General features: G+C 39.7%; 1 protein-coding gene across 3 annotated transcripts in view; it reads right to left on the bottom strand.

Moving 5' to 3' along the window:
* The window catches only part of Khdrbs2 (KH domain containing, RNA binding, signal transduction associated 2), a 532623-nt gene that overhangs the window by 8741 nt on the left and 509800 nt on the right, over window positions 1-14082 (bottom strand). For all 3 annotated transcript variants that reach the window (XR_001783140.2, XR_001783141.2, XR_373242.4), the window contains one exon: window positions 10961-11048. The gene's annotated coding sequence lies outside the window, so the exon portion shown is untranslated. The remainder of the gene's footprint in view (window positions 1-10960; window positions 11049-14082) is intronic.

The raw sequence follows: 14082 nt of genomic DNA, 5'->3' as shown, positions 1-14082 counted from the left end.
TGGATATAGTACTACTTGAGGACCCAGTAATACCACTCCTGGGCATATACTTAGAAGATGCTCCAACATGTAATAAGGCCATATGCTCCACTATGTTCATAGCAACCTTATTTATAATAGCCAGAAGCAGGAAAGAACCCAGATGTCCTTCAACAGAAGAATGGATTCAGAAAATGTGGTATATTTACACAATGGAGTACTAGTCTGTTATTGAAAACAATAAATGCATCTTAGGCAAATGGATGAATCTGGAGGGTGTCATTCTGAATGAGGTAACTCAATCATGAAAGAACACAGATGGTATGCACTCACTGATAAGTGGATATTAGCTGAGAAGCATGGAATACCAAAGATACAATTTATAGACCACATGAAGCTCAAGATGAAGGAAGATCAAAGTGTGGATACTTCAGTACTTCTTAGAAGGGGAAGCAAACTACCCATGGAAGGAGTTATAGAGACAAAGTGTAGAGCAGAGACTGAAGGAAACACCATCCAGAGACTGCCCCACTTGAGGATCCATCCCATATACAGTCACCAAATCCAGACTCTATTGTGGATGTCAACAAGTGCTTGCTGACAGAACCCTGATATAGCTGTCTCCTGAGAGGCTCTACCAGTATCTGACAAATACAGAAGTGTATACTTTCAGCCAGCCATTGGACTGAGCACAGGGTTGGCAAATGGAGGGGCTAGAGAAAGTACCCAAAGAGCTGAAGGGGTTAGCAGCCCGATAGGAGGAACAACAATATGAACCAACCAGTACTCCTAGAGCTCCCAGGGACTAAACCACCAACCAAAGAGTGCACATGAAGGGACTCATGGCACCAGCTACATATGTAGCAGAGGATGGCCTAGTCAGTTATCAATGGGAGGAGAGCCCTTTGGTCCTGTGAAGGTTCTATACCCCTGTGAAGGGGACTGTCAGGGCCAGGAAGCAAGAGTGGGTGGGTTGATGAGCAGGGGGAGGGTGGAGATGATAAGGGGCTTTCCAAGGGGAAACCAGGAAAGGGAATAACATTTGAAATATAAATAAAGAAAATATCTAATAAAAAGAAAAAAAGAAGGAAAGAAAGCAAGGGAGGAAGGGAGGGAGGGAGGGAGGAAGGAAGGAAGGAAGGAAGGAAGGAACGAAGGAAGGAAGGAAGGAAAGGGAAGGGAAGGGAAGGAAAGGGAAGGGAAGGGAAGGGAAGGGAAGAGAAGAGAAGAGAAGAGAAGAGAAGAGAAGAGAAGAGAAGAGAAGAGAAGAGAAGAGAAGAGAAGAGAAGAGAAGAGAAGAGAAAAGAGGAAAGGAAAGAAAAGGAAAGGAAAGAAAGCTGGCTGAAGTAACTGTGGGGAGCAATTAAGTAGCAGCTCCCTCCATGGCCACTTCGTCAGCTCCTGTCTCCAACCTCCTTTCCTGCTTGGGTTCCTGCCCTCACTGCTTTTGAGGATAAACAGTTAAATGGATGGAACTGTGAATGAAATGATACCATTCCTCCCTAAAATGCTTTTGTTCATAGTCTTCCATCACAGCAACAGTACTAAGAAGAAGCATCTTCGTAGGAAACATAAGAAAAAGTAATCTTCTTCATAACATCGGGGACTAGGCTTGCTCTCTTGATTGAAAAGCCCAATGGCAACAGCACTGATGTGAGAGAAGGGATGATAATTAAGAACAGAAGTATCTCAGAAGTGACTCAAAATTAGAGCTTACATAGCATGATCTAAGATGCCATTATTTCTTTATCCCAATTTGTTTTAAAGAAGGAACATGAAGTTAACATAACGTTATAAGGTGAACTTTAAACTAGCCGTTGGTGTCATGCCATTCTGAGTCTTTATGTAACTAGCTGTTTTTGTAATTAACTGAAATATTTACCTATGACTCCATTATTTCTCTAGATAGTTTCTGTGGTACAATACATGTGCATCTGAAGTTCTAATTGTCTGTTTTAGGTAAGAGTGAGATTTACTCTGACACCAAAAATAACTGTCAGCACAAATGCTAATGATGTCCTACCATGCTCCAGTCACCTATAATCTATCAACACAACACCATTACCTATTTTTCCGTTCCTATTTTGCTTTGGCTATATCATTCATTCATTCATTCAAATTATGTCTGCCATAAAAATAATGGTGATTTGCAGTTGAGATCTATAGCTTCATATGGAAACTGACTCTGTTTGTCCATCGCTGGTTGGTTTGTGTTCTATGCTTGCTATTATACCAGGTATTTAGCATAGTGCGGTGTCCATAAAAGACTCTAACTAAATATGTGTTAAATGAACCACACACTCATAAGGAGCAAAGAACACAGGCTAATGTGAGGTTCTCTTATTTTAAAAACTAACAGTGCTGTTTATAAGGATATACAGGGAGAATGTAATTAGTTGAGTCTTTTTGGATGAAGGAAAGAGATTCAAACAACGTTTGAATGAGGAAGTTTGCTAACCACCGAGTTAAGTCAGCGGAGACTCCTTTAGCAATGCTGAGCTGAATACGGAGCAGACGGTGACTTGCTGTTCTCTAAACTGTTGAGACGACAGGGAATGGTGTAAGAGTCGTCTTTGTTAGATACTCGACAGATATACGAAGTCATAGTTTCTATTGGATTAAGAACTGAAGAGAACAAACTGATAACCCTGGCTTTGTGCTGTGCTGTTTTATGTCTCTCTGACACCTTTGGCCATGCTGCCTTTCAATGCTTGCTATTCCTAATGTGCATTTCTCATTCCCTGCCCACACCTTACTCTATCTTGTTGAACTTTTATTCATCATATATTAGCAATCCCATCTTAATTTTTGGATGGCAGCAAAAGTAATTTAAAAAAAATGACTGACGAGCAACTAAGTTTGCTAGACTTTATTCCAAAGACTTTGTGCATTCTATGTTATTTAATTTCAGGATGAAGTGAATTAGATTCTTTTATGATCTCCACTTAGGAAGGAAGAGGGGTAGTGAAGAAAAGCAGGGGTTCATAACTTGTTTGCGATCTTCAACTTAGAAAGGAACATGGCCAGAACTGGAGACCAAGGTGGCCTGCTTCCCAGTGTGCTCCGCGGCCTGCTTCCCGACATGCTCTGCGGCCCGCTCTTGCAGCTATGTTGTGTTCTTTCTCTGTTCCAGATAGATTTGATTTATGATAACTGAGCAAACACTCATCCGTGCTCTGGGTTTTTGAAGATATTCTTGCTGAGAAGAAGCACGATGCTGCAGCAGAATGTGGAAAATTGCCCATTTAGGTTTTCACCTCTGGTTGGACGGCAGGCTTTCACTGACAGGTGTTTTACTGAACTCTCTGTGGCGTCTTTAGGACTAGGCTGCCACAGCAGTGAACAGCAGAGATTTTTTTTTCCAACCTTTTTCTTTCTCATGTCAAGGTGAAAACAAACCGAGAAGAATAGGAGCCTTTCCTGGGAGGAGGCAGATCATAAACCCGTGAAGTTTTATAAGAGACAAAAGCAATTTTTTTCAATGCTCCCGGTTTTCTGCTTTCTATACTTTTTTTTTCCTGCTCAAGACCAATTGAGAATGGAAATAATTAAGGATTCAAAAGAGCTGTTGACTCCCACGGATTCATTTATTCAATGAGTATTTATGGATACCTGCTATGTGCCAGGCTTTGTGTTAGGAATCTTGTTTACTGGTGACAGTAACTTAGGTACAAAAAAAACTGTTGAGGGAAACAAATTGAACATACAACTCACTTTTATACAAATGCACATATGGATGTATTTTAAAATGTTACTTATGAAAATGCATAAGTTATGTATACTATTTTACATATTTATGATTAAAACTGTACATTTTCTTGTATGCTTATTATATATACAGCTATAAAACATATACACATAATATAATTATGCATTGTGAAGAAAAGGAATAGGTTCTATGACACCTACTTATCAGAGATGAAACTTCTAAAAAGATAATGGTGAGTCCCTGGGGAGAGCAATTTAAGCATACCCCTTATTTCATTACTATTGTTTTTGATTGTTTTGAGACATGATCTTTCTATGGAGCCCAGGCTATCCTGGAAGTTGCTATCCTCAGCCTGGCTGTCCTCAGACTCACTCATGCAGACCTGCCTGCCCCTGCATCCTGATTTCTGGGATTAAAGTCATAAGGCACAAAAGCAACATCTCTGCAGTTCCTGCTCTACCAGACCTAGATCACAGACTATCTGGAGAAGAAACCACCCGACCTGCGTTCTGTGGAGCAGACCAAATATCCATTTATAATGGATCCATCTACAGTGTGACTATGCAGTGTGTTTATTTGACAAAGAACAAAAAACACCAGCACAGCTGGTAGTAAATTCTAGAAGACATTCAGTTCACAAGCCTATGCTGTGGAGAGTAAAAGAACAAAACGCAGACACCTGTCTGTGAAGCTCCAAGTCTAATTGCAGAGAGTAAACAGATGCTTAAGAAATGGTACTGGAGGCACTGGACCACTGTGAGCGGAGACAGCCGTTATGATTGAATAAGCAGAGCATGGCTGAGTTCTTCCCCTGGAAGGGAATGAGTTAGAGGCTCAGCATTTACTTAATGATGGTGGAGGCAGCAGCGAGGACATATTTGGATGGACATGGTAATGAAGTCTTAGATTCAGTCAACAGCCTCAGAGAGAGGATGCAGCTGCTGCTGGAAGAGAACACAACCAAGAACAGACTTGAGAATTTTCCAGTACCCCTGAGCTCTTGACTCTAGCTGCATATGTATCAAAAGATGGCCTAGTCGGCCATCACTGGAAAGAGAGGCCCATTGGACACGCAGACTTTGTGTGCCCCGGTACAGGGGAACGCCAGGGCCAAAGGGGGGGAGTGGGTGGGTAGGGGAGTGGGGGTGGGTGGGTAAGGGGGACTTTTGGTATAGCATTGGAAATGTAAATGAGCTAAATACCTAATAAAAATGGAAAAAAAAAAAAAAAGAGAATTTTCATCTAAATTTGTTAAAGTACTCTCATTTCTTTCCTGTTTCACTGTTGTTCAACAAATATATACGTATCTTTATGAGCAGACAGCAAACACTGGGTTTTAGAACAATAACCTGTTTGTTGGTAAAATATGTCTTACAATTATGAACCTTGAACAACACACTGCTTTCTTGCCAAGAGCTCCTACTAATTTTGACCTAGTATGTGAGGCCCCAGAGCTTACGGTACTGTTTTAGTAGCTCAGCAAACTGTGTTTCAAATAACACCCATATGTCAGGGATGTTTCTGGGCAGTAGATGTAGGAATTCAAGGCACACATTTTATTTTGGACCCTAAAATCTGACAGGAAAGGGGAGCATTCCGTTGTAAATAATGCACCCCTGAGACACAAGCAAGAGTTGCAAGAGACTGGGAGGGAAAAAGCCCTTTGAGAAAGCAAAGCAGGGTAATGGTATAGTGTGTGTCAAAGGAGCATGAGAAACCCCACCCAAGGCTATTTTTAGAAACTTGGCATTGGTATATGTCCAATGCCCCAAGAAGGCTTAAGAATGCCCAGGGTTGCAGACCAATAGTCTGACACTTGGGCTTTAAGACAGAAGAATAACTACAACTTAAATCTTTTTGAAATAGACATGTTTTGTGGCCTGCTTTTCTTTCATTGGGAAGAAGTACAGGAAATAGATTATTAGAATAGAAACTAGCATACTATACGTTTTAGCTCTGCTGCTTGCCTATAGGGAAGTCTAGGAACCTTGTTGTCCTTTGTGATTTACTAGGGGAAACACTAACTTTTGATAAGAGAAGTCAGCTCCTGTTTCATATATGAGGGCTGCTCTGTGTAAAAGAGGAAGAGGCTAGGTTAGCAATCAAAGGCAATAGTTAGGTGTGTTCTGTCGTTAAAGTTAGCAGAAACTAAGGCAGTATTTTCTGGCCCCACCTCTGAGACAGCACTGGCAGTGCTCAGGTGGCACAGTCACTGAACAAAAAATTGCTAAAGGGAGCTGATTATGGGATGGATCCCTGCATATGGCAGTCACTAGATGGTCCATCCTTTTGTCACAGCTCCAAATTTTGTCTCTGTAACTCCTTCTATGGGTGTTTTTTCCCATTTCTAAGAAAGGGTAAAGTGTCCACACTTTGGTCTTCGTTCTTCTTGAATTTCATAAGCTCTTGTCTTTAGCTGCATATGTATCAAAAGATGGCCTAGTCGGCCATCACTGCAAAGAGAGGCCCATTGGACTTGCAAACTTTATATGCCCCAGTACAGGGGAATGCCAGGGCCAAAAAGGGGGAGTGGGTGGGTAGGGGATTGGGGGGGTGGGTATGGGGGACCTTTGGGATAGCATTGAAAATGTAAATGAGGAAAATACCTAATAAAAAAAAAGAGTTGCTAAAGGGAACACGGTGCAGGAGATCCTGACCTGGAAGTGTCTCCAAAGTTGGAGTAGTCATGACAGGACAGAGACTGCTGCCAACTGTCTTTCTTTCCCAGGAATTTGGTAAAAGCAGGTGGCCCATGTCCAACCTGGAATCTCCCAGAGACCATTTACACAATGAAGATTCACTTGGAATCTTTGAATGGGACTGTAATTCAGGTACTGAGAAAAATAAGAAATTGATAATTGCCAAGAGAAAAGCTGTGAAGTAGAAAAAAATAAAATAGGATAAACCCGGAGTAAACCATAACAAAACTAAACTAGGGGAGAACAGGAAAGGGCTATCGCAGCATGGGGAGCTGGATGCTGTGTGGTGGGAACCAGAGTCTAGCTAAGCTTGAGAGGGAAGAGGTAGGAGATGAAGATGCTGAAGGAGTGGGAAGGAGACAGAAGGCAGCTCAGAGAAATGTTCTGTCTTCTGCCTGTTCATCTCTAGTCTCCAGAGACTCCACTTGCAGAAGCCAGCTGTACTAGATGGGACTGCACTGCAGCAAAGGAGCCCCAGAGAATAGCTTCCTCCTTATTGAGCCAGAAGAAGTACAAAGACTGAGTTCAAGGGCAAACAGACCTGGAAACTGCAAAACCCAGTGAAGAGAGTTGAGCTGTGGATGTCTTGAAAAGGAAGCCTACACTCTTAGAAGGTCTGCCTATAATGTAAGTATGTGCAAAACAAACCTCCCCTCCCTTTGCTTTGCTTGGGGAGGCCAGGAGGGAACAGTGATGCATGTATACCATGAATCCACAAATGCACAAGGAAACTGTTTTCAATTTGTCTAGAAATGCTCACCAGAAAAGACTAAGTGACCTTTTTCTTCTCAAAGAAATTGCTGCTTTTTTTCCCCCAAACTTAACCTGTGTGCAAGAATTTCTGTTTACGCTACCACCATATTTGATTCATCAGAAACCCCTTGACTTTGTCAACAGAGGCTTATTTGCCCACATTACCATGCTGCATGGCACTGAGATGGGGGGGGTTCTCTCTGAATCTTTATACTGACCTGCAGTATTTTGATAAATGCTATTGCCAGTAGGAGAAGGAGTCAGTAGGAAGTTTGGGCACCATCTGTGTTTGTTTCTGTAGCAATAGTAACTGCCTGGAGAAAAATCTGATGCTCATGGAAAAAATGCAGTATAAGCAGAACCCCAGACGATGCCTTTAGGATAATTACTGTACCTTTCATTGACACAGTGCTTTATGTATTTCAAACTGTTTTGATGGGCTTTTATCACGGGTTTCTACAAAACTTGTGAAAAGGGGGAATTGGTTTCTAGACAGAAAAGCTCAGCCTGGAAAATTACACTGATACTGGGCAATCTTTGGAGGACTCCAAAGTTAGTTATACAGTCTAATCTGCTGCTTGTAGGCCAGATCACACTCACCAAGCACTTTCTTTGTTCCAGGAACATTCTAAAAGGGCAAAAGAATCCTAGCTTGTTAAATATATATTTTCAGCAGGAAAAGCATAATAAAGGGGCATATTGTTTTATTATTATTTCAAGGAAGGAGAGGCTGAGGCAGAGGTCTTCTCTTCACTGTTAGCTGACAGTCAGTGAAAGATTTGTACCAAAGCATTTTAACCAAACACAATTTCTCCTAAGCAGTGACTTGTTTATATATTTAGTCATCCAGCAATATTCCTAATTATAGAGACACATGTTTAGCTTGCTCAGCTATCTTTCTTACACACCCCAGGCCAATTTACCCAGGGATAGGATTTACAACAAGTTTGCTGTTCCCTTTCCTCTTACATCTATGAGTTATCAAGAAAATGTCCCACAGACATGGTCACAGACCTATCTGAGGGAGGTAATTCCTTAATTGAGATTCCCAGGTGTGTCAGGGTCACACCTGACAACTAACAAGTTGATGACTAACAGGAGCTATCACACAAAGGATGTATCCTTAATACAGAAATTCATTGTGTTCTCAACTGTTTCATGTGACCCAGTGTGAATGACCTGTTTTAGCTATGACATCATTTAATCACTACTCATAAAGGATTGTACAAACATGCTTTTCTCCAAGTGTTTTGCTCTGATGATGATGATTCCTGTGTAGGATGAGGTTGGAAAGAAAGGAAGGTGATACAGTGCCAGCCATTTCAGAGACCAGGAGAGCCAACCTTTGAGCTAGTCTACTTGGCAGCCAACTTAAATACAAATATTCTGTTGAGCTTTTTGAAGTTGTGAAGTTTCATTCAATCCTTAGTTTCACATGTCTTGAGAGCTTATGGAATAATACTTTAGGGTGGTTGGCTACTTTTTAAAGTAGACTTTCTATTTTAGATCCCAGTCAAATGGATCCAAACCAATGGAGAGAACTAGCCAGGACCTCAAGTGGCCTTAAGTTGAGGTTCCCAGTGGCCTAGTGCTGTGACAATAGGTTCTGCCTAGGCTCCTTCTTTTAGGTTTTACTTGCTCATTTCCTAATTCCAAAGAACTGTAAATTAAAATTGTCTCACCTGGAATTCATTTTCCGTGCCTTACAAAGTGACTGACATACTGTATGAATGATAAATCAAAGCGTTCTCTCATCAGATCATCATGGCCTTTCTCCATCTGTATTCTTTCTTCTAGTTCCTGCCTCTTATCACTTTCTCCCTATTTCAGAAAGGACCCTGAGATTCCTCCAGGAGAATATGAACATTTGACCATTCTCCACTACAGAAAATACCACTAAGGATGTCTGATTTAACTGGGACTAATATGTAGAGTGAGATGAAGTTATCTTTTTGACTATGACTTTAGAAGCTTTCTTAACAAACCCAACCAAAACCTCAAGCAGCCAATCAGCCAATCATCTCTCACAAAAACAAGCAGTGAGCAGCATATAGAGCTTGAGAAGCCTTGGTAAACTATGGTCCTATTGATGGATAGGGTTGGTGGCTTTGCTGCTTCCTGTGGAGGGACTCATCTCAGCAAAGGATTTACGAGCTATGTAGGTTCAAGTGAGATGTTTTCCACAGTCTTCAGTGTTTGAGCTCTTAGCTTCCAGTTAGCAGCACTGTTTGGGAGTTTGAAGAAATGTGGCCTTGCTGGGGAAAGTCTATCTTTGGAGTTTGCCTTTGAAAATGTAAAGCATCTTGCTATTTCTAGTGTGCCATCTCCACTTCTTGTTGTAATTCAAGATATGAGTTCAGGTGCTCCTCTGGCCGCCATGCTTGCTGACTGCTGTGTCACGGACTCTAATATTCTCCTGGAACCATAAGCCCGTATGAATTCTTTCTTTGCCACAGTCATGGTGCTCTGTCACAGCAATAGAAAAGTCACCAATATACCAGCTGTTCTCAGAAGAGAACACCCTGCAGCTAACATGTTTATAGCTCCTTGACTTTCCCATCCTTTCTTCTGGAAAATAAAAAAAAAAAAGCCTAAATGTTTGCACCATGAGCTTATGATAATTATGAAAGCCTTTGGTTCCAGAACAACAACAGCAACACAAAAGCAAACAAAAATAACAACAACAAGACAAATAGAAGAAACTGCTATAGCTAAAGTACTCAATCTTTACAGGGAGACCACGGTAATTGGCCTCATACACAAGCGGGATTGAATAAATCAAGTGTCTGAGCTGTCCTAATCATTTAATGTCTAAGTAGCATACAAAGTTTACATGCTAATCCCTATGTTAACAACGTAAAAGTCAAAATGTAAGCCAAAGCATAGACACCCTGCCATTGTTAGTTTGAAGTCTAAATTAGGTTTACGAGCTATGAATAAATTTGTTAGAGATATTAATATGAACATATAATCATATATAAAGTCCAAATTGGGTTAATGCTTTTTCATAGATATATTACTTGAGTATTACTAGGTATTTCTTGGTATGTTTTTACCTAGCCTAGATTGACCTACTAGCTTGGATCTAATCTTATCTGAGATGTAGACTGGAAATCTTAGTATAGTATAAGATTTCTATTTTAAAAACATTAAAGATTTATTTTTATTATTTAAAGGTAGGTGTGTGTGTGAGAGAGAGAGATGATTGTAACCTCCCCCATCAGAAGCAGGTTGATCCAGTCTTTGACCTTGCTGCCACTAAGAAGGAGATTACCTTCTGACCTAGATGGCTCTTTTGTTCTGTCACCTGCCACTGCTCTCTCCAAGACACTGCTATCTGCTGAGAGGTCCCTGAGATATTCCAGAGGCACATCCAATCCTGCACTTCGCCTACAGGCTGGCTCCTGACACCAAGAATGGACTGGCGGGGGATGGGCTTTCCCCCTTTATAACCACAGTGTCTGAGTAAAATCGAGGGCCTTGAACAGAATCGTGTCTTGGTCTCCATTAATCTCTCGCCATCTAAGTCTTTTTCAGCCCCAGCCTGCCTCCCAGCTCTACCCAGTTCTTGTAGGCCTCGGGCTGGCTTACAACAGATGATGATGATGATGTCTATTCATGTGGAGACTAAAGGAATGAGGTACCACCAGGAGCTGGAGTTGTAGGTGGTTTTGAAAAATCTGGCATGGGTGATGAGAACTGAACTTAGGTTTTCTCCAAGCACAATATGGAACTTTAAATCACTGAACCATCTCTCAAGCCCTAAAGTCAACATAGTAATTTTAGTTAAGGAAGAAAGACAAAGTTTCTTTTCACTTACTTTTTCTCTATATCTGATAATCCATCCAACTCTCATTTCTATTATGATGCCATCCTTTTCAGCTGTAGGCCAAAATAACTCCTTTAGTCTGTAATGACAGAACACAGTCCATATTTGTACACATATTTTATATCAGCAAATGAATTGTAATCATATGTCATACATAGGCCTGGTCATATTTACTTGCCTCTCTTTAGCACAAAGAACTTAGTGAATACTTATATGAATTTCTACTTTTTTTGTTAGAAATAATGACAAAACATTTCAGTACAATAACATTTCTGTACATATGTTTTATTGTGACATGGCTTACACAATGGTATAACAATGTTAATTATATATAAATGGTATTTATGTTCATTTAAGATATTTTATCAGAAATATTTCTAAACTAAGGCAATATTTAGAGATTTCAGAGGAAAGTACCCTGTATAGCATAAGAGTTGAAATTTCATTGGTTCAAATGCATTTCTTATTTGAGATATGGTGAAAAGATTAAATAAAGATAAGCAGTATGTGAAGAACATGTCCTTATCAAGTATCCAGTAGACAATTGTGAGTATAAATTTGAGATTTTGGGGAGTTCTTCTTCCACTAAGAATTTTCCTTCTATTCAGATTCTGTGTCCGATATCCTGAAAATCAGTTACTCCCTGATGCCCCCAGCATAGAAGTTTTTGAGGTGGAGAGTCTACGGAAACAATACCAACATAATCCCTCATTCTTCCTTTTTAACTTGTGCACCTATTTAGGATTATTAGCTGAAGCAATGCATTTGTATTCACGAAAGTCATATATTTTGTCTTGCAGAACTGTTTTATAAAGTTGTGGCCCAGCACAGGGACAATAAAAAATACAGTATCTGGCATAAACCAATCATTCAGGAAATCTTTTTCATTGATACAGAGACATCAGTACATTCAAATACTTCCCAGCTGAGATCAGATTCTTGCTGTATCTTAAAGAGCACTTGGCTTTATAAAAATACAGTTATAAGAGCTCAGGATAATCAAGGTAGAACTACTTATAATATTTGTATATGTTAAGCAAAATAATTAATTATACAAACTGGTAATTATTAAAAAATAACATCTTCTGCCATATGTAAAGGTCTAGGTTTTGTCACTGTGGGAGCACACCATGCTGGTTTAGTTTCTCTAATTCTGTCTCCTTAACTGTTATATGGAAATAGTAAAACACTTGACTCAGTACTGGTTCTCCTTTTTTTTTTTTTTTTCATTGCTATTCACAGAAATCAAGGCTTTGTGCAAATGATCTACCACTGAACCCTGTGTCCTAGTTGATGCCTTATTGGGTTATTATAAAGAATTCATTATTTATTGAAAGCATTCTAAGGTCTCTAGCAATTGTCCAGCATCTAATAAATGAGTAATAAATACTGAAAGCCTTTTCTTATTGTTGATAGATAAGGTTAACCTATTTTTCTCATGCATATTAAAACTTTGAAAAGGAAAAGGTAGTATTGGTCAGAATTACAACAGATCAACAACAGTAAACTAAGACTAATGGGCACTCTATTTACAATGAATAAATGCATTTCTCATTGTGCTTTAGAGAAAATTAGAATTTCAGGAGGGAACTCATTGCCCTATTCTATTGCTCTCTGTTTACTCTGCTCAATTTCATACTGTCGCACAAATATTTACTGAATGCCTCCATGCTGGCTCTTTGTAAAAAAATAATTGAACTTCCCACTAATAAAAAAAGGCAAAATTTGGAAAAATGACCACAATAATCCTTTAAGCAGGGATCCTGCAAATTTCTATCAGGTATGATAGATGCCATTTCTCTTCGTGAGAACTATTGTCTACTGTTCCATATATTGTCAAAAAGTGGTTCAAACATGTATCATGTTCTTTCAACAAAATTCATCTTTGCTGTTGACTTATTTTTTTTTTACTCTGATATTCAAGAATTCATAACTTCAAATTCAAGTGCTATAAGACATGAAAGCCATGGGCAAATGAGAATCAATATATTACTGTTATGTTGCTATAGTGCTCAATAAAATCAGGAGTTTTTCACCTGTTTGACAAAAATTTAATATATCACTCAGCTTCCATCTGAAGGAAAGAGCTATTCCACTTTAAACATTTCTGCTTAGGCTCATATTTAATCCTCTCTATAGCCACCTTACAAACAGAATTCACAAATGAAATCATAAATGGATGATGAAGGGTTCACCTCACTGCTGGCAGCACTGACCCTCAAAAGATACCAGTGTCAGATTTGTGCTAGCTTCTGGGCTTCCTATGATGCATCATCACATACTCTTTTTGTTGTTGTTGGTTTTTCAAGACAGGGTTTCTCTGTGTAGCCCTGGTTGTCCTGGAACTCACTTTGTAGACCAGGCTGGCCTCGAACTCAGAAATCCGCCTGCCTCTGTCTCCCGAGTGCTGGGATTAAAGGCGTGCGCCACCACTCCTGGCTCACAATTAATTTTTTCTGTCCTGTTGAGCATCCTAATTCATAGGAGGGAAAGGCACTGCTTGTTGAGAAAAGGAAAACAAATGTTCTTTTGCACACTAAGAATAACATCACACCACACACAGCATGTGCGAGTGCTACAGCAAATATATTTTCATAAAACTGTGGCTGTCCTCTTCTTCATGTCCCCGGCTTTGTCCCATCAACGAGAGGGTCAGAAATGGTGACTGACAGGAGGGAGGTTCAAGGTGCCCTGCTGATTTCACACTATGAACACAACCAAGTAATGCCAGACTTGACATTCCTAATAAGAGCTTTGGACATTAGCACAATGGGTTGCTCATTTCTTAGTTGACTTGGCATTTCCTAAACAGTGTTGCATTAAAATGTATGCTGTTGAATTTGTGAGAATTTGATTATTTCATCTCCATATTTTTGTCACAAATAGAGATTATTCACCCATCACTGATGTTCTAACACAAAATCCCTGTTTTCAACAGCTAAGGTGGTTCCAGATGGGTTGAGCAACCTTGCATACATAATATTAAGGAACAATTTATCTGAGCATTTGACTTATTTTAATTTACTTTTATCTTAATTCAACTATATGTATATTATTATTTGATGTTATATACATATATAATTTGATGTTAAAACAAGTCATGAAGTACCACT

The sequence above is a fragment of the Mus musculus genome, chromosome 1 (genome assembly GCF_000001635.26).
Source record: "Mus musculus strain C57BL/6J chromosome 1, GRCm38.p6 C57BL/6J".
Lineage (NCBI taxonomy): Eukaryota > Metazoa > Chordata > Mammalia > Rodentia > Muridae > Mus > Mus musculus.
This window is presented reverse-complemented; position numbering and strand designations above follow the sequence as displayed.